Source organism: Ursus americanus, chromosome 18 (assembly GCF_024610735.1).
Source record: "Ursus americanus isolate L20-20 chromosome 18, mUrsAme1.1.p, whole genome shotgun sequence".
Taxonomy (NCBI): domain Eukaryota; kingdom Metazoa; phylum Chordata; class Mammalia; order Carnivora; family Ursidae; genus Ursus; species Ursus americanus.
Window position 1 is genome coordinate 44593187 of NC_142144.1, and position 20847 is coordinate 44614033.

General features: G+C 42.4%; 1 long non-coding RNA gene across 25 annotated transcripts in view; it reads left to right on the top strand.

The window, feature by feature from the left end:
• Positions 1 to 20847, top strand: part of LOC123781360 (uncharacterized) — a 355277-nt gene that overhangs the window by 202296 nt on the left and 132134 nt on the right. For 22 of the 25 annotated variants that reach the window (XR_015727475.1, XR_015727477.1, XR_015727473.1 and 19 more), the window contains 3 exons: positions 1996 to 2082; positions 2788 to 3012; positions 12651 to 12738. This is a non-coding gene — a long non-coding RNA (uncharacterized LOC123781360). The remainder of the gene's footprint in view (positions 1 to 1995; positions 2083 to 2787; positions 3013 to 12650; positions 12739 to 20847) is intronic. The other 3 variants (XR_015727478.1, XR_015727486.1, XR_015727490.1) reach the window with 3 other exon arrangements.

The window sequence follows — 20847 nt, forward strand, 5'->3', positions numbered from 1 at the left end:
TGAATGAGGGGCGCCTGGGTGGCACAGCGGTTAAGCGTCTGCCTTCGGCTCAGGGCATGATCCCGGCGTTGTGGGATCGAGCCCCACATCAGGCTCCTCTGCTATGAGCCTACTTCTTCCTCTCCCACTCCCCATGCTTGTGTTCCCTCTCTCGCTGGCTGTCTCTATCTCTGTCAAATAAATAAATAAAATCTTAAAAAAAAAAAAAAGAAACACGTGAGTGAATAAATTAAGGAAGGCAGCTCTGTAGCTCTGGGTGAGACCTTTGAACTGCTCATCTAGCCTGTCTTCTGTCACTTCACCGAGGGGCTGTGTCCCTCACTCTGTTTAGAGCGTGTGTTAGGGGCTGAGCATCTTGCTCTAGATTTTTCCTGACATTCTCGATCGTTGGGAGAGGGGAGGTTGCATTGATATAGTAGCCTTATAATTTGTTTGGTTGAGTTGAGTGTTACCACCTATCAGCAAAAGTGAGAGGAAAGCTAGATTTGTTCTGACAGTTTGTGCTGGGAGCATTTTGGGACATTTATTAGTAAGGGAAGGAGACCATGATCCCAAGTTTGTCTGTTGTCTTGCCAATTAAAACTGCCTTCCTGGGCATGTGTCACGGCCCCACCATGGGATTCTTCCCACCAGGGACACTGGGAAAAACCCATCAGTGTTCAACTTATTGTTTGCTTTGCTTTTATCCTCTTTGTCTAACTCTTCCTTGATCATCTCAGAACTCATTCTGGCAGATTTTCTGTGGCTAGTGGGAAATGTTGCCTACCTCCCAATTCTCTTTTTCAAAGGTAATAGAACTTAATCAGGGCAAAATCCTCGCATGTATTTCTTGCTTCAAATAAAGTCCTGGTTGTTGGGGCCTTCCTTTCCTGTGCAAAATGTTTCGCTCAGGTACTTAGACCTATTTCTTGGTCTTGAACCCGCCAAGAGATCCCGAGGAATGCCAGGCACTGGGGGGCCCTGTAGTGGCAAGTCGGAATGTGGCAAGTGCTCTGGCAGCCTCTGCTTTCCCCCTCCCTCCTGCATCTGCCTGCTCCTTAGCCTAGTGAGAATGACAGGAAGGGAGAAGGAAGCTGCCAGGTTTCCTGTATGCGTGTCTGTGGGAGGGAGACGAAGAGGGCTGGCAGCCATGAACTAAGTGGGCTCCTTTCCATCTATCTTTTCTGATTAAAGTGAAGCAGATTCAGGCTGCTGCCTGTGAGCTGTGATGGGAGCCATAGCTCAGAGACAATTCCTGGAATGACTGTTCTAGACATTGCACCCATTTCTACCCTGGAGCAACTTACAGGCTGAGGGGGTTGAGAAGTCTAAAGCTGTCGGTACTATATGCTTGGTATTTGGCTGAAAATCTCCATGTGCTATTATATAAACTTCAGAGAAAATACTGTGAAAATATAAATAAAGATGTCCTTAAAAGTATGTGTTTTTGGTGTAGCATCTCATGGCTTCAATTTTTGTGCTGTTTTACTGCTGTCGATCTCTCCCGTTTGCGATAAGATGGGTTTGGCTTCCAAGTAGTTGTCATAAGAGGGTAAGGTTTAGAGACCCGATGTAGCCATTGTTTCATCAAGATCCCATGAATACGTTGTTTTATTTCAATGTTTGTGCCTGATTATTGCAACAGATTCCAGATCCTTCTGGATGGTTCTATAAACATTTATCCATTTTTGCATGAATTCGTAATTTCTCAGACCAGTCTAGGGGAGGACTGTCAAGAATGTGGGTAGCAGTCACATGACGATAAATTCCCATCTTGGATCTGAGCCTCCTTCGTGGACTGTCAAGGACGTGAGGCCCCTCTCTCCTTCCTCCCAAGCAGTATCCTGGCGTAGCTTGTCAGGTCTTCTTGGAGAAGATAAAATTCTGCTGTGAGCTCCGGGGTTGATCTCTACTCTGGCCAGAGAAGGTGTTAACAGCTGACACCCTGCTGCAGCTCATTTCATGAGGATGTCGCTTCCATGCACGTGAGAACCATTGCTCTTCCTCTTGCTGCAGGTGACGGATGGACCTTCTGTGCTCCTGGTCTCTGCTGTTGCTTCCACGGTCACTTTAGGAACTGCCAAAGTCACAAAGGATGCACCAGTAATATTTTTCTGCTTTCTTTTTCTTCTCGCTTGCTCGGAGGGCTTCTATTGTTATAACTATTCAAAGTGATCTTCTCTAGTAACCAGGGTCCCAGGGTAGATACCAGGCGCTTCAACTCTTTCATATCAGTGTAAATCCCCTCATCTTTTAAAAATGTCTTAATTTCTCATTAGACACAGCAAATGCCCTAGTACTGTTCTTCTGGGGCGGGGGGCTGGGGGAAAACTACCAGGTGCTGGTAAATGGGATTCGTTGGGGCTTTACTCAGGATGAAATGCATCGTGCTATGGTAACTAACAACCCTATAATCTCAGTGGCTTAAAACATTTTTTTGCTCATACTACATGTCTAAAGATGAGTAGTATCATTGTAGTTATTTAGGGTCTCAACCTGATAGAGACTTCAGCATTAGGGTGCCTCCATCTCCCTGTGGCGTTTGGGGTTTGCAACAGTAGGGAGGCTAACAGGTAAATACTGCTCTTAGACGCTTCCCCTGAGGAGTGATACGTGTCACTTCTGCTCACCTCAATTGGCCAAAGAAAGTCATGGAACAGGAATCTTGGTGAATTCTGGAAGTAAGGGGATGGGGCTGAGGCAGCAAATAGCTGGGGAAGAGGTCTGAGTGGGTTGGAAGGTATACACGAAAAGCCCAGTGCTCCCACAGTTGATTTTCTGCTGATAGCATTTATCATTCCTTTCCAGGGAGCCTAAAGAAGATGAAATCAATTGGCACAGATTCTGTAACTAAATGATGCTCTCTCAGGGGTAAAGCTATTTGGAACTTCACTGCTTACTAAGAGCGTGAAATGCCACGGGAGTGGCTGAAGCATTGGTAGAAGTCAGCCTGTGGGGCCACTCTGCCATGCGCCCTCTATATTCTGCCACCATCAAGGGATTACTGGAGCAGGTGGGGGTCACTGAATGCAGGTAAGGTCCCACTCGCTGCACCCACCCAGTGAGCATGCACCATCTGCCCGGAGGAAGGACAACGCTGTCTATGGGTTTGAAGCAAGAGTCACTTACACAGGGAGTTTGTGAGAGGCGTATGACACAGCAAAACCTTGCTTTCAGTAAAATCAAAAACATCGGAAAAATACAACTCTTTAAATGGCATAGAGTTTTCAACCATTGCCTTGTATTTTACTAAGCACTTTTATGACACTATCTCATTTGGTTCTTAAAAACTGTGGAAATCAGGGACGCCTGGGTGGCTCAGTTGGTTAAGCGTCTGCCTTCCACTCAGGTCATGATCCTGGGGTCCTGGGATCGAGCACCGTGTCGGGCCGTGTGTGTGTGTGTGTGTGTGTGTCCGCACGTTTGGGGGTGGGGGGTAAGTGATGACTCAGAAATTAAGAGTCTTAAATAAGTTCATAAAATTGTTTAGTAGCAGAGTTGAGTTAATAAAAGTCCTCCTTTCTGCATTCACGTTCCTTCTTTGGTTTAGAACAGGCCGTCTACAAAGTTGAATTGTAAGTTCCATTTGTGGGGCACAGTCAGGTTATTCTAAAATTAAGACAGGAAAGTGTTGGGGTCTGAAGGTGTGTTGCTGAGATGGGAAGAGGCATGGAGACTAAGTACTGGACCCTGCGTGTTGGGACATAGGACTCACTCCTAAGTGCTATCTTTTTTGTTTTTTGGTTTTTTTTAAGCTTTTATTTATTTATTTGAAAGAGAGAGAGAGCACAAGCAGGGGGAGCAGCAGGCAGAGGGAGAAGCAGACTCCCCACTGACCAAGGAGCCTGATGTGGGACTCCGTCCCAGGATCCTGGGATCATGACCTGAGCCTAAGTCAGATGCTTAACCAACTGAGCCATCCAGGTGTCCCTAAGTGCTATGTGTTTAATTCAACCCTTCTTCATTTGGCAAAATTGAATGGGACCAAATACAAACTTCTAGGTACCTTACATATTGTGATAAAATCACATCACACTCCTGTCTGCTTTGTGCAAAGATGGGCCCGATTTTTCTTGTGGTTCCTGTAAGAAATTACCACAACTTTAGTTGCATAAAACAATGGAAATTTATCCTCCCAAACATTTGGAAGCCAGTATTCCGCGACCAAGGTGTCATCAGGACTGGAGGTCACTCTGGAGGCTCTGGGGGAGAATCTATAAATTGGTCTCTCCAGCCTCTTGTGGCTGCTGGCAACCCTTGGTGTTCGCTGGTTTGTGATTCTGTCACTCCAAACTCTGCCCTGTCTTCACATTACCTTCTCTCTCTCTCTCTCTCTCTCTCTCTCTCTCTCTCTGTGTGTGTGTGTGTGTGTGTGTGTGTGTGTGTGTGTGTGTACATAATCTCCTCCTACCTGTCTCTTACAGAGTCTTGTGACAGCATTTAGGGCCCACCCAGATCTTTTAGGATCATCTCCTTATCTCAAAACCCTCAATTTAATCACATCTTCAAAGACCCTCTTACCAAACGAGGGAACATTTACAGGTTCCAGGGATGATGGCCTGATTCTCTGCAGGGCTCTCAGTCAGCCCACCACCAGCCTCAGCCTCAAAGCTGTCCTGGGTCTCCCTTCTCTTCTCATCTCTTCACAAGTTCTAAAAATACATAGTATATTATTTTCTATCACAATTCACCTTATTTACATAAATAGGTACCTTCTAAAACTTACATAGGCTTTTTATTTTATTTTTCTAAAGTGGGGTTGGTAAGCTCTTTCTGTCAAGAGCCAGACATAAGAAGTAGGAAGATCGGTAGGAGAAGAAAGGTTTAAAGAAAGGGGGGTAATCAGAAGGGGGAATGAAGTATGAGAGACTATGGACTCTGAGAAACAGACTGAGGGCTTCAGAGGGGAGGGGGGTGGGGGAATGGGATGGGCTGGTGATGGGTAGTAAGGAGGGCACGTATTGCATGGTGCACTGGGTGTTATATGCAACCAATGAATCATGGAACTTTACATCAAAAACCAGGGATGTACTGCATGGTGACTAACATAATATAATAAAAAAATCATTATTAAAAAAAAAAATGAACCAGACAGCAAGTATTCTAGGCTGGGGCGCCCTCCAGTTTCCATTGCACCTGTTCTTTTCTGCCCCGGACCATGAAGGCAGGCAGAGCCAGTAGTCAAAGAATGGGTGTGCTGTGGTCTAGTAAAATCAAAACCAGGTCTGGCACACTGGCCTCAGCTTGCTGACCCCAGTCCAAAAACCCCTCTACGTTTCTCTTATCATTTCTACCTCTAAATATGAAGTTTTGATGTTTTACTTCAGTCTTCTTTGCTATTAGAGGTAGTCCATCAACTTACTTGGTTTTTTCCTGGCACCAGACTAAGGTGTTTGCACAGAACTTCAGTGGATTGCAGTTTGGTACCATCTAGATACACTGAAATGTTTTCCCTTCTCTTTTGGCTCTGCCTTCTTGCCTCTCCTGTTCAATTATGCATTTGTTAATACCATGAATGTTTATTGGGAGTGTGCTGGCTGCCAGACATGTGTCCAGCCCTGAGGGCCATGTGACCCGATGTACACTGTGGAGGAATTTCAGAGCAGAGAGTGTTTGGGGGATTTAGGAGACCAAGTCATGGCGATTTAGTGGTGGGCGTGATAGGGACACACGAGGGACAGAGAGATCTCAGAGATGACTCCCGTGTTTCTGACTTGACAATGGCTGGAGGGTGTTATCACTCACTGAAATGAACAATGCTGGAAGAAGAAGTTTTGGTGAGCTTGTAATGTGACATTGGATGGTTGACTTTGAGGCCTTGCTGGGGTCTGTGTGTCCCAGAGGCTTTTGCTCACTACTTACCTACCTAAGCATTTCTTCCTCTTCATGCGCTTTAACCATTTTCCATGTGTGTAAAAATGTGTGTGTGTGTGCGTACATACATGTGTGTATATGTTACACACCCAGTAGATGTGTCGGGGACTATCCAGTAATCTGTCATGATCTTGACCCACTTCGCGTAGAAATTCTCGTAAGAGATAAGATAGCTATTCTCACACCAATTTATGCAAAAGGAAAGAACTAAAATAGCAAGTATTTCCTGAGTACCAGCTATGGATACATTTTTATTTCATTCTTGCAGCGAATCTATGATGTATGTACTAATGGTTTTTTTTGTTACGCTTATATGTAAAGGGAGGCTTTGAAAGGTTCATAATTTACTCAACCTCTGAGTTAGGATTTGAACCCAGTCCGTTTTTTATTCCTGAGTGAGCTGATAGACTTGTAAACAATTTGCTTATAATTTCGCACAGTACATGAGACTTTACCTGGGGGGTCTCCAAAGAATACCCTCTTCCAGTCCTAGAAATACGATTTAGATGCCCCTCCTATGAACTCCCCCAACGTTATGTTTTCCTTTTTTCATAGCATTTATTGTACTGCCTTTTTAAAGACAAAGTTTTTCAAGGGCAAAGACGGTTTTATTTTTTATATTCTCTCCTTTCCTGCAATGCTCAGCTGAAAATCAGTGCTCGGCACATGTTTTCTGATTAAGAATCTCTTCTCTGCTGAAGGGCTATTAAACTGATATATTTTACCTTTTGTGGGGTCTTGAGTACACACCACCGCAGAATGGTTTGTTAGTTTGGGCCATCCCTGTTCCGGTGTTACAGTAATTTTGTTCTTGAGAATTCTGGCCTAAAAAGAAAGCAAAGCAAGCAGAGCAAAACAAAACACAATGTAATAAAATAGCAAAACACTGAGGAATGGATCTCGAATTCAGGCGTTTTGGGGTAGTTGGTCCTTCATCTAAAGGAAAGCAAGCTCTTCAGGAAAGGACAGTCCATGAGACAAAGTTGCATTTTCAGCTTCAGGTGTCGGCTGAAGCTGAGCTCCGTGGGCATTTGACAAAAAAGGAGCTTTCAAAGCCTCTTCTCACCCTTTGAATCTGTGACTTCAGATATCTGCGTACTGCGGCCCAGTTTTAGGTTACATGTTTTAGATCCATTGTCTCAGTCCTCAGAGCTTTGTGATAAAGATTTCATTATTATTCTTATTAAACCTAGGAGGAAATGGGAGCCAGAGATGTTATGTAATTTGCCCAGGGACACACAGCTGCCAGGTGGTGAGCCCAGGAGCCGCTGGGTGAAGCCCATGCTTCATGATACCACTCTAAGTAATGACATTGCCGAGTGATTTGTCGATTGAGAAAGGGGACACCCCTTCCGATTTCCCTAGAGCACTTCTCAAACTCTAATGTGTATCAAACTCACTTAAGGGTTCTCGTTAAAATGCACCTTTTGATTCAGCGTGAGGCCTGCGTTTCCACATTTTTAACAAGTTCCCAGGTGATGGCAACACTGCTGGCCCACGGCCCACACTTTCAGGTTATGCCTGACGTGGATCTCCACCGTGATAGGGGAAATAGGGTACAAACTATTCCCAAACAGCCGCCAGCGCCGAACTTCGGGTGGAGGGCAAGCGGCCGTGGGAGTGAATCTCGGAAGCTTGTCATGCTTGGTGCTGTTCCGTAAGACAGGCTGGCTTACAGGCGAAGGGGAGATTGATGACACTGTGGAAAGAGAACAGGATAGAAATGAAGTGAAGATTTGTCTGTCATATCCCCCATCAGCCGTAACTGCCTGTGGCACGCTGGGTTATTGTTCATTTCTCAATACAGGTTCACTGAGTTAGCTGGGTATGCTAGAAGAAGGACCACATATAAAATCTCCTTTCATTTTGGTCGTTCCTGGAGATCTAGGCTTTTGTCAAAGCTTTTCCTCAACACAAGACTCTGACGAGTTAGAGATGGAAGAGATGAGATGATGGCCTCCCTTCTCCCCAAGTCTTTCTTCCCCATTCAGAATGTGAGAGAGTCTGGGGAATCTTAGAATCTCGGGGCTGGAGCAGAACACCAAAGGAAAATGGATGCTAGAGATGGCCCAGAGGGTTGCAGCCGCTTCCCACTCTCCCAGGTGCTTACTGACATGCGCTGGCTCTTTGCTTACAGATCAGGAAGGAGTGGCCTAAGATTTCCCGTCGTCTTCTGATAATGGATTTGGGGGCATGGGAAACTTAGCATCTCCTGTGGAGCAGTGAATGATTACCGACAAGAAAGGCAGGAGGAAAGTGAGGAAGGGAAAAAGGAAGGAAGAAAGAACAGAAGTCACAGAAAAAGCTAATTTATCATTTATCTTTGCCATTTCGGTTGCTATGTGATAGGCTTTTCTAGAGCAGGTGTTTGAAGGGATCCTTCGGTACTTAAAAGCACGTTTCAGTTTAAAGGGCATTCCCTCCTCTTTTCCCTATCCTGTCCGTCTCTTTTGTTCTATGACAGTTACGTTTTATATTGCCCGTTAGAATGGATATGAATAGGAAATAGAATTGAGAGGCAGCATGAAATTGTGGCACAAAAACTGACCTAGGGTCTAAAACATGGGATTTTAGGTTTTTCTCTGCCATTAGCTTTTTCCTGTGGAAGTCAGCTGGGCGTCCCTAGAATTTTAAGATTGAAGCCTTATTCCAAGAATTGTGAAATTGCAGAAGGCTGAAGTCCTGAAGCCCTTCCCAAGATTTCCTTTGTTTCCCTAGGAGTTATTGCTTTGGTCACCTTCGCCTCAATTTCTGCCACCACTGAATGTGTGTTTTCTTTGCTCAATCTTTTATGCCCAACTAAATGAGGGCCACTCACAGCAGCCACAGACACAAGGCTGCTGCAGATCTCACATCCTTTGCATGTCTGTCGGTCACATCCCACACGGCTACCCACGACCGTGCCTGGCTGCCCCAGCATCACCGGCGATCTGTCCCGGCCGCTGCCACGGCTCTCCATTAATCCTGGAGCTTCGGGCCGCCTTGCTGCTTCCCTGTTCTCCCTCTTTCTTCCCTTTTCTTTTCTTGCCTTGTAACTCACATGCACAAAAAGAAGAATGAAATCTCGACTTTTCTTACAGAGAACACTTTACCTCTAATACTACTCAAGGTTTCCTTTTCTACCACAGTGAAGTATTTTTATAAAGCAAAGAAGGATTCTAATGCCTGATATTATTATAATACAGTTTTGATCGTATTACATGTGTCACCTAACACGAAATAATCTTTTACATTTTTGTTGGTGGTGATGGACCAGAAATTAAGTGACTTAATTAAGTTGATAGAATTGCAGAGTTGAGACAACGCAGAATCCTGTGGGGTTCTTGTCTCCTGTTTTAGTTAAGAATAGGTGCTCTACAAAGCCTAACATTTGTAGATCTTATTTGTAAAGCACGGAGAGGGGAATATAATCACAAAGGAAAGTGTCTGGGATTTGAAGGTGTGTGGTTAAGAGCAGAATGGGCATGGGAACTCCTGAATCCTCCTCCTTGAGCTTCAGGAGCTGGGACTCCTTCCCAAGCGCTATTTCTTATGTGACAGCTTCTTTATTGGGCAAACTGAATATGACCAAATACAAACTTTCAGGCACCTTAAATATTGTGATGAAATAGTTTTATTGAAATCAAACGGCAGTTAGAAATTCATGAATAAGAGAGCTTAAAAAAATACACGTAGGTTCTTCAAATGTATCAATGTATCAATACTAGAGAAAATGTAAGACTAAGAGAAACAAAAAAGTAATTTGGAATTTCAATATCCAGAGAGAACAAGCACCGTTATTTTATACTTTCTTGTGGTCCTGATACGCAGCTAGTTTTGTACCTCGATTTATTTCATAAGCATTTTCTGCATCCCGTGTCTCTTTCATGTCAGTTTTAGATGGTTATGAAACAGAGCATTCAATCATTCTCTATGGTTTAGAATAAAGTTGTTTATAATTTTGCATTATTAAAAGTAATTATGATGTGAAGGTGATCTCTAAATAGATAGAAAATATTTTCTTAGAATAAATTCCCAAAGGCTGGATTATGAAGCCAAAGCCTCCTGCTAATACCTTATGCTCCTGCTCTATGAGAAAGGCCTTTCGTATACCTTTATCAAGTAGAATATTCTAACTTTAAAATGGCCGATATAGTAAGTAAAAAATGGCATCCGGTTTTTCTAATTTGCCCTTGATTATTAGTGAGTAGAACATGTCTATCTGTTCTTTTTTCCTTTGAATTTATTATTTCTATCCTTAGCACGTTTATCTGTTGTCCCCTTATTGTTTTCTTACCCATTTGTGGCTATCGAGAGGCTTTTTAGAATGACTAAGCCAAGCAACGCTTTGTTTAAAGCACTAGACTATTTCGGATGAGAGTTTTTTTTGCTACTAAAAGCAAAGGGGTGTGGAATTCCATTCCATCCAGGCATGTGCTGACTTTTTCGGCAGATTTCAAAGCTGTCTCTGGGCTTCATGTCAGTGTGACCTAGAAAGGAATGAAAGCTCGGCCAGCCCAGGTCACTGTCAGAGCTGTAACCTTCACTCTGATTTCCTGTTTCCCTGAGGTTGGCCTCAATATAGATTCTACGTTCTCAAGCAAAGTGCAGCATTGGATTTATTTTCTTTTTGCTTTGTCAAGGCGGATTAATGCACATTGAGGTTAGAGACTGCCCGAGAATAAATGGTAAACAAGACAAAACTCAGTTTGGGACCCCCCCCCCCCCATCTCACTGACCAGTGATCTCATGCTGCCCCTAGAAGCTTCAGGATCTACCTACTGTACCACGTGTCCTGGACCTTTTAAAGGCTGCTCCTTTGAAACCTCCTGTCAATTACCTTATTTCCTCTCAATCCTGTTGTCAGGCAGCCGTTGGCGGCAACGTCCTTGGGTGAAGTTGTAACCATTTTGGATCGCCTGTTTTGAAAGAAATTTATAAACAAAGGAGAGGTCTCTGCTTGCACATGTGTGCCTGTCTGATTTGTATGCTATTTCCTCTGCTAAAAATCTATCTTGTAAGATTCTTTGCACATATACTTTTGTCTTAAGATTTTTCCCAGTTGCTTTTCCAATTGATTTTCCCATTTGGGTTATATCTCTTTCAGCTTTGATCCTCCTTAGTATATTGCTTGCTCTCTTCTGTGGGCATATACTGAATTATAGTAATTTGCATATGTATCCTTTCCCACAGTGGGTTATATACTCTGTAAAATAGAGATTGTGTCTATTTTTCTTTCTTAACTTTCTCAATTAATCAATGTATTTTCCTTACATAGCGAGTGCGCATAGCTGTTTACTTGAATAATTTGAGTCATATTAATGGCTGGAAGTTCAAGCACTATGGCAGGCTGAAGCAAAGGGAGACATTTTTTACTTCACATTATTAGATATAGATGGATGCCAAACATGGCTGACAGGAAGGGCAGCCATTAGTTAAGTAAGGCATTTCCTCAAGGAAAGCTAAAGTCAAGTTTTAGTTGGTTTGGTGATGCTCACTCAGCAATATCCTTAAACATCCGTCTTATAGCTGTATGCTGTAGGAGACAAAATTGTCTGTCAGAATGAGTAGGGAAGGATGAATACTTCCCCAACCACTAGGATGTAATTGTTCAGAAATCCACTGAGTAAAACCTTGTGTTCTTCTGCCACAGGTTTTTCTTGATGTCACTTGGTGTTACCTGGACAAGCAGTCATGCTGTGGGGATAGCTTAGGAGTTCTGATTTGTTCTTTTGGCTCTTGGCTGTTGTGAAGGTGAAGAGCTGTGAAGCCAGAGCTCCGGTGTTGGCTCTTGGGGGAGACCCCATCCGACTTACACAGATAGGTCTCAGTACGCTAGTATACGAAACTTGATTTCTGGAAGTGGCCCTTTCATCCGGAATTGCTACAAATGCGAATTTGTCTTGATTTTTCACTATAATAAATGCATGACTATTTCAGAACCTTTACTCTTCAATTAGTAAAGGATGAAACATTATGAATTAAAATGTCTTCTTTAACATATTTCAAAGAAACTTTCTAGACACATCTCTTCCCTATATTGTTCAATAGAGTACACTATAAACAATTCAAATGTATTCAACCATTTTTCAAACCAAGCAATTGTTTTCCAATAAATCTAGATTAATAACTGTTAATTAGCACTATTCCAAGCCCTAGGGAAGGCTGGGAAGATGAGGAAGATGTTGTCCCTCTTGAAGATTACATTTAGATCCTATTCTTCATAGTACAAGTCTGTCTGTGAAGAGCCACGTCATAGAGGTCATACTCCTATGAGGTTTCTTAGCAGAGGAGGAGATGCAGGACGGAGACCCTACCCTACCTCTCGCCTGTTAGCCTGTCGAACTTACTTTTCAGTGAAGACTTTAGATCTCAGTTCACTTTTTAATCATTGGGATTCACTTAAAGGTAGACTTGACATTTGGAGCAGTGGACATGGCTGATTTTCCTCACTTTGGATCAATAAAACAAAGGCTTAAGGTACATTTTTCTAGTTTTCCCAACTTCCAGAAAAATAACATCTTCATTGTGATTGGTGCTTTTGACTTGTCAGCACTATAAAATATCATTTCCGGTTCCTACATCACCAACACAGTGGACCATGGGCAACCCCACCCAAGTTTATACTCCCCTGCTCCTGATTTGATTTTTGTGGTCTGACATCCACTTGCTTCTGAGTTTGCGGTGATCGTGAAGGCTGATGGTTATGGGAAACTGGCAATCATGTGATAAAACCTTCTAGACCCTGCAAAATTCAGATGTCACTGTTTACCTTGTCTTCTAATTCCTCTTTTCCTTCTCTTCTTTTTCTTATATAGAGATCCTTGCAGCTCAAAGTGGCAAAATCTTTTGCAGAAAGAAGAATGTGATGACTGAATTTAAACCAAAGTACATTAAGGATACAAGGTCAGACTGACATTTAAGTTTTACTGGGTTCAATATATAAGGAATCTCCATTTTTGTTTAGGAGGTCCTGCCTTCTCCTAAGTGACTAAGAGATAGTGTCCGTAGTCTAAGCCAGGCATAATTTGTATAATTGCCCTTGACAGTTACTGGGTTAGGAAGGAGTGGCAAGCAATTATCAGATGTTTTCTTCCCGATTTTATGTATATAAATAAATATACTTTCTCTGATTATAGATAATATATATATATTATGACATATATGACACAATATTTGCTGTATATATATTTGCTATATATATAAATATAGGACACACATATATATATAGATATATATATCGATATATGGGACACAATATTTGCTCTTCTCCTGGATGCGGCTGTGTTTTTGTGGGTTCCCTCTAACTATGGTTGGCATCTTGGCAGCGTAGGAAAGGTTAGCTGGAACAAGTTGGGGGACAGGCTGAATTGGGCACGCAGAGAAACAGAACAGCCTTGTGCCTGTTTAGTGCTTGAGACTATTATGTGAGATAATAAATATCCCTATTGTTTTGGCCATTCAAGTCAGAGATTAAATTACCGGCAGCCAACCCCACCCTGAGAAAGTGGTTTGCTGGAGTTAGGCTGAAAGGCATGACTTTACAGCTCGTTTTCTTCCTGTACTGCCTCCGTGTTTCCTAAAATTCTACCCATAGGCTCTTCGGTGAGTGAAGCTACCGTTAACTATAAATCTGCCTCTGTTAACTATAAATCTGCTTTCTGGAGGGTGTAACACATTCGTATTTTATCTCTGTATTGAGTAAAACTCTCTCATTGGCCACCGATTTCCTGAGAAAGTAGCAAACAAAACAGCAAGGTTTGGTGAGAAGGGAGCCAGGAAAGACTGGCGTGCGGGATGATGGCGGGAAGAGCAGTGGGGGAGGATGGGCTGCAGAGCGGGAGAGCTGGGAGCAGCTTTGAGACATCACGGGGAAGCACTGGGGAGGCACGGGGGCGAAGCGCGCGGGGGGGCCAGGATGAGCACCAGAGGCAGAGACGGCTTATCCCAGATGGAGCTCTACCATCCAGGGCCGCCCCACGTGGCACAGTTCCTGAGGACACAAAAACCTGCGGGGTGTCTCGCTGAAACTTGCGGAGTCTATGGCCCCTGCACCTCCCACTGTATATAGCGTCTATCGAGTTTTACCTGGCTCGTTTTTTCCAGTTGGCTGAAGAAACTCAGCCTCTGCGACATAAGGGGATTTAATCCTAGGGCAAAATATTTATTCCTAACAAGTAGACTCTGGGTCTAATGAATTTGGCGTATACGATTTGATTTGGGTTTGATAAGACATATTGATTTCAAGTCTTGAAAAGAACATTCTCTTCTTGCCTTTCTCCCCTACCTCCAACTACCTGCCACCCTCTTAAAAAGATAGAATCTTTTCTCCCGTGTGTTTCAGAGTAATAGAAAGTTGCTTTTTTTTTTTTTTCCTTCTCTTGGTGGACGTGGAAGGGAAAAAACCCAACTTGAATAGACTCCGCGTGAAGAAATGTATTATGTGGAGGCTGAGGACAGGTGCAGCTTCTGCACTCATTCTAGATCTCATTTTCTAAACAGAAACTTCTCAACTCTGCATTTTAGTCTGAGGCTGATGTACTCCCCCCCCCCCCCCAGGTGCTGCCCACACGAGCAGAGCATATGGTTCTGCTAATGTGCAATAAAACTTGAGAGAAACCATTGAAGCCTGCTCTCTTCTGGGAACAGAGAATCTTTCCAATCAATTCTCCGATGATCCACCCATGTCCTCTTGGCACCTGCCTTCTGGGTCCTGCCAAGCATTAGCTCCTGGCTGCATTTCATCTCTGCCTATTTGCTCCTAAGAGGCTAATCCCATGTATTGCATTTGCTGCTTTTAGAAAGGGAGGAGGAGGAGGGAAATCAAGAGACGAAGTTGTTTTGGAGATCACCTTACGGCAGTTTCAATAATAAATGACTGCGGGGCTGAGTTTCACATCCTAATTATAAATGACTACTTGAGTGGATGGGCTCCTCTACAAAGTGCTTGGAGTTATGGTTTTGCTCTTAGCTTGGTACTCTTTCAAAAATACGCCTTTGCCTTATTATGCAGCCCACGGAGTGACCAGTATAATTAAGTTGCCAAACAGCTACCCCCGCCTCTTTATCACCTTCTCTTTTCAATTACTGCAAAGTTTCTGAAAAATTCAGATTAGTGCCTTCAGTTTCCTACTCGATCCAAGCAAACGAGGCCAGAGTAAACAGATGGTACCGCGGCATTCCGGCAGGCAAGCGGCCCCAGATGCTGCTGGACCAGAGGGAAGACACACACGGATTGGGGTGCTTTGGGCTCCGTGCTGTGGATGTCTTTACTCCACAGTTCAGAATCACAAGTCTTATGGTCTGAGCAATGGGATCATTTATCTGAGCTCTGCGAGAGAGCGTCCGGAGTACGAAGTAATTTCTAAGGGCGTCAACAGTGGGATTCAAAATTTTAATAAATAATCACACATTTATTAAGGTGAAAATTAGTTAATCTGGCACTCTATCCATTGAATTCTCAATTAAGTAGCAATTCTGCCCAATTATAGTAAAATACAATTAGTGCCTATAATGAGGGCCCTGAGTCCCTGCAATTATTGGAAAGCCTTCTGAATCATCCAAGAGGGATACCACTGTGATCAGCACAATTGATGGGACATTTATTATGTATTCCATTTTTTAAAGTATGGGATTCTGTCCTTGACCTAAATGGTAACTCACAATCCTATGAAACTTACTATCTTCTATTGAGGTGTGGTTGAAAAATTATGGGTACAAGGTACCCTGTTTATGAGGATCATTGGAGAAATTGTTTTAGATCTTGCTGATTACCTGACTTGATTGACTTGTGTAAATTGTCATGTTTCTTGCTTTGCTTTGGCCTCTTGGAAGCTTATGGGCTGTAGGCTGTTATTGCATGCTTGAGAGGGATGCTAATCCTATTCCTTGATTTTATTCTCTCACCTACTCGTCCTTATTCTCTTGTTCCCTGAACCATTTATTTTATCTTTTTTTGGTATGTGTTTTGGTAAATCATCTCATCTTGTTTGGAGAATGACTGGAAATATAAACGCTGGGTTCCCTTCCCTGGGTCATGTTTAGTTTAATGTAGGGAATGCAGTATCACCTAATTTTAAACAGTAAATGTCTGCTTAGAGTGAGATTCTATGAGTAAGCTCCGAGATGGATCTTTGTTTCTTCATCCAGTTTTGTGATTAGATATGTGCTGGTTTTTCTAGATTTATGTCTTTAGACACGTGAAAATAACTGACAACTCACGAACAGACGCAGGTCATCACAAAGCCAGGAGATTCGAATTCAGTTTTTGTAGGACTTCTCTGTTACCTGATACAGACCGTTATGTGGCCTTACGTCAGAGCCCTCTGATCCCAACACATAGAGGCGGATTTTCACGAGGCATTGTAAGACATTCTATAAAGAACAGAATAAATTATGCAGCTTTTTAAACCTTGAATGTCCTGTCTTGGTTACAGTCTCATTATCCACTTTTCATGGAGCATTGTACGGTATTAATACTCATTTTTCAAGTCTGTACCCTTTCTGCAAAATGTGTTTACACAAAAGGCTGAGGAAGACATATTTTTTTTCCTATTTAAATTGATGATGAGTAAGTGGGTCATATGCTTGCAGTGGTGTGTTTTGGGGTGAGAGCAGGGTGAGCATAACAGGGGTATTCGGGTGAAGGCTGGAGCCCTCCCACTTTTCCATGTCTCCCTGGAGCAGAAATCCCCGCTCCATTAGTACAGAATGAGAGGCCATGGGTAAATATAGTCACATAAATATATCATTAGGCAGTTTTGTAAAATTCACATTATTTACTCAAGCAAATATGTAATTAGAACATTTTTTAAAACATAGATTATCTACCAAAGAGACTCAAACTGTTCCTTTGGAACATTTAAGCCTATTGGGTAAAACTGTAATTAGGCCATTAATTAAACCCAAATCATATTATTTATTAAAAGGTGCTTTGCTGATCTGATAAGCATTTTCTTTGCTCTTTTAAGGCATTTTAATAATTGATTATTGTAAACCCCTTGGCTATCACTTGCCCTTCATTCATTCCTTTCTGATTTGCTTCTTGTTTCATTTTATGATGATGGTTATAGATTTAGATTTCCCTACGGATAGTATGTGCAAAAAATGCCTGATCTAGCATTGCCCCCCTTTTCCCCTGCACACCCCTTCAAAGATATGAGGATGAAAAACCAGCTCACTATTTTTTTAAGCTATATCCCTTTTGAATCTTTTTCCTCAGGGGAAGTGGTTAATAGTAATTGTCCTTTTATTTTTTCCTCATTGTTACACATGGACTTGATAAGATTAAAGTTCTTTCAAGTTCTGAAACATTGAGATTGTCTGAACTTTCTGGAAATGAATTTGTTCTGAACCAAGTCAGCTTCCCTCGTTGGGCCAAAGTGTGTATATTTGTAAAATGCTTAATTCAATGTACTCTTCTGTTTGCAGTCTTGAAAAGCAGTGGTGACCCACATAGGGAGCAAACCCTCATTCCGTCTCCGGTTTGTAGAGAGCGGTATTGGCTTATGGTCTTCCAAGGAACACGTATCCCAGAGGATTTTAATGGTGGATGTATGAAGAGCGTAACGTGCTTTTTGCCTTGCCTTGCTCCAGATCCGGTCTCCATCTTAGAGCAAGTGGTTTTTGTCTTTCATTCTTTCTAAAAATGCAGCCTGATCAATTAGTTTCTTAAAAGCCTAGAGTTCTTTTCTGCTCAGTCTCTGTTTTTGTTCTACCCTTTGTTTGGAACCCTGCCTGTCTCTTGCCTCTCTTAAGCCGAGGCAATGCAGGAACTGGTGCAATGTGAGTTAAGAACGCAGAAGTAGGAGCCACACTGTCTAGGTTGGAATCCAGCTCCCCTTCTAAGTAGCTGAGCAAACTTGGCAAGTCACCTTGTTCGTTGCTCCTCAACTTTCCTATTTACCTCCTCTTATGTGAAGATCGGTGTGATTTTTACATAATACAGGAACACATAATACATTAACACAAACATTAATACACAAAGTGCCTACAGAGCTATCACTATTATTTAGGTCTTTTGTTTCTGGGAAGCCTTCCTTAACCTTTGACAGCTTGGCTTTCCCTGGAACCTCTCCTGTTTTCACCCTGCCCACACATTGCTTTGTACGTACTGATGGATTACCTTTCTCTTACACTAGTCTAGAAACGCCATCAGCGAAGAGACGCAGTCCGTCTTCTTTAATGTTCTGTCAACAGCACCTGGCACACTGCTGGCCAAAGGGCTCCCTGTTCAGCAGCAACCAGATGATTCAAGGTGCTGTGTTAGGTGCTAAAGCTGGAGTAGTGAACAGAAAGAACATCGTTCACCCTCATGTAGCTTCCAGTCTAGTAGCGAGGATGGCTATTGAGCCAGTAAGTACGTAGAAAATGTAAAATTGCAAGCAGGACGTGCTGTAGAAGATAGGTATGTCATTTCATAGGAGTCTAAAGTAGATCTCTCTGAAGAAGTGATACTTGGATGCAATCTGAAGGATGAGTGGTTACTGAGTAGAGGAGAAAGAGAGAGAAACACATTCCAGTTGGAGCAAATGGCTTGTACCAGTGTCCAAGGTATGAACCCAGCAAGGGTGGTGAATTGCAAAACATCCACGTCTTCCAAGTGAAGACATCAAGGAAAAAAGAAATGCTACGTGAAGCCAGAGAGATAGATCAGGACATGCATGGAAAACATTGGAGGCCACCTTAAGAAGGTTTTCTCTATCATAAGTTAAATGACAAATCACCAATCTGTTTTAAGTAGAAAGGGGACATGATTCTATTGGCATTTAAAAAATACCACTCCTCTGGATGTGTCTGTAAGGTGGAGAATAGATGAGATGAGCATAGCTGATGGAGAGAAGAAGTACATACAACCAAGTTATATGTTGCTGCAAAAAGTCTAAGAGAAAGATTTTGGTGACGTGGACTCAGCTTGTAGCTTAAATAGAAAAGAAAGTGCGTGGGTATGAGAGGCATTTAGCTCCGACGTCAGCAGGATCTGGTGATGATCAGTTATGGGTGCTGAGGGAGAGGGAGTCACAAATGAGGCCCTGGTATTGGCAAGCAAATGAATGCTTTTTTCCACCATTTCCTGAAAGCAGGCTATATGAAGAGGATGAAGTTTGGGAGGAAAACAAGCTTTTCTTTGGACATGTTGAAGTTAGGGGGCTCTGGGACATTGTCGATATGATTTCAAGTAGGAAGTTGGAAAAACAGTTCTGGAACTTAGAGATGAAGTCTGGAATGTTGATATAAATCTAGGCATCGTCTGCAAATAGGTGGATAGCAAAGCAATGGATGTAAATGCAATCACCTAGTAGAGACCCTCAAGGAAGGTAAGGAAAGAGCTGGGGACAAGTCCTCAGGACTCCCAACAATTGTTGACTGGCAGGTGGTGAGTGAACTGGGAAAGGAGTAATGAGAAACACACAGAAGGAAGGAAACCAAGAGATTTATATTGTAGAAGCCATGTGAAAAGTATGTTTCAAAAGGGGAGGGTAAAGTCTATCGTGTCTGGGAGCTGCTAAGAAGTCCTGGGATTTAGTGACTCAGAGGTCATTGCTGACCTTAGCAGGGATGAAGCAATGAGTGAATTCACTGATGGAATAAATTTAGTAGAATCTGGATAATGAAAGAGAAACAAGTTTTCTTTCATGAATACTTTCTCAGGGCCTGTAATATAGGTATGTATCATGACTCTCACAAAGTAGGATACTCGTTAGGTAGGTTTCTCAACGTCATTGTCCTTGGCACCCTTCTTTTGCTGGTGTATCTTATAGGACCAGACGTCCTATGGAATCCCGGAAATGTTAGGCTCGGAGTATTATTTAGGCGACAATTCATGATCCTGCCAAGTTTCTCATTTCACAGGGCATGGCTTTTTATCTACTTTCCTTGTCTAATGTTGGACTAGAGTGTTAGAATTTTGTGGTGGTTAAGAGAAAGATCTCTGAAGCTAAACATCTAAAGTTTAAATCCTCTAGCGTACAGAGTGAACTTGAGCAATGCGATGGTTAATTTATGCCTTATGCCACTTGACTGCCTGAGGGATGCCCAGGTGGCTGGTAAAACATTATTTTGGGTGTTTCCAGTAGAAATTAGAAGTTGAATCAGGAGACTGAATAGGGCAGGTCTGCCTTCACCAATGTGGGCAGGCATCATTCAACTGGTTAAGGGCCCAAATACAACAATTCAAAGAAAGGGCAAATTCTCTCTGTCTTCTTCATCTAAGACCTCCATCTTCTCCTGCCCTTGGACATGGGTGTTTCTCTGGCCTGCAGGTGGCAGATCATGGGACTGCTCACCTGCATAACCAATGAACCAATTTCTATATAACCATATAGCACAGTCGTTGAAGTGGCCCACTCTTGGTTATCGGCTCAGGTCATGATCTCAAGGTCATGAGATGGAGCCCCGCTTCTGGCTCTGTGCTCAACATGGAGTCTGCTTCACTTTCTCTCTCCTTCTGCCCTTCCCGCTTTCAATCTCTCTCTCTCTCAAATAAATAAATCTTAAAAAAAAAAAAAAAGGCAGAAATTGAAACATGCAGAGAACGGGGGCATATTCCCAATTTGTGTTTTGCTCATCTTTGCTACCAAGCAGACCCCAAAAGAAAGCGTTTTCTTCTCAGTATATTGACAGAAACTCATTATTTCATTCCTTGTTACGGTAAAAAGGACTTATGTCTCCTCTGATACTCTAACCATCATCATTAACAGTTTTAAATTGCTACTGTTAGTCCTCTAAATACTTTATACACATTAACTCCTTTAAATTGTGCATAACTATCACCATCTGCATTTAATAGGTAAGGAAACTGAGGCACAGAGAGCTTAAGTAACTCACTTGAATTAGGATTCTCCAGAGAAACAGAACTAGGAGATTATATATATTATGTTATGCTATGTTATTATTATTATATATTATTATATAATGTTATATATTAATATTATTTTATATTTATAATATTATATTATTACATATTAAATATTTATATATTTATATATATACATAGGCACCCCTCCATTTCTGCTT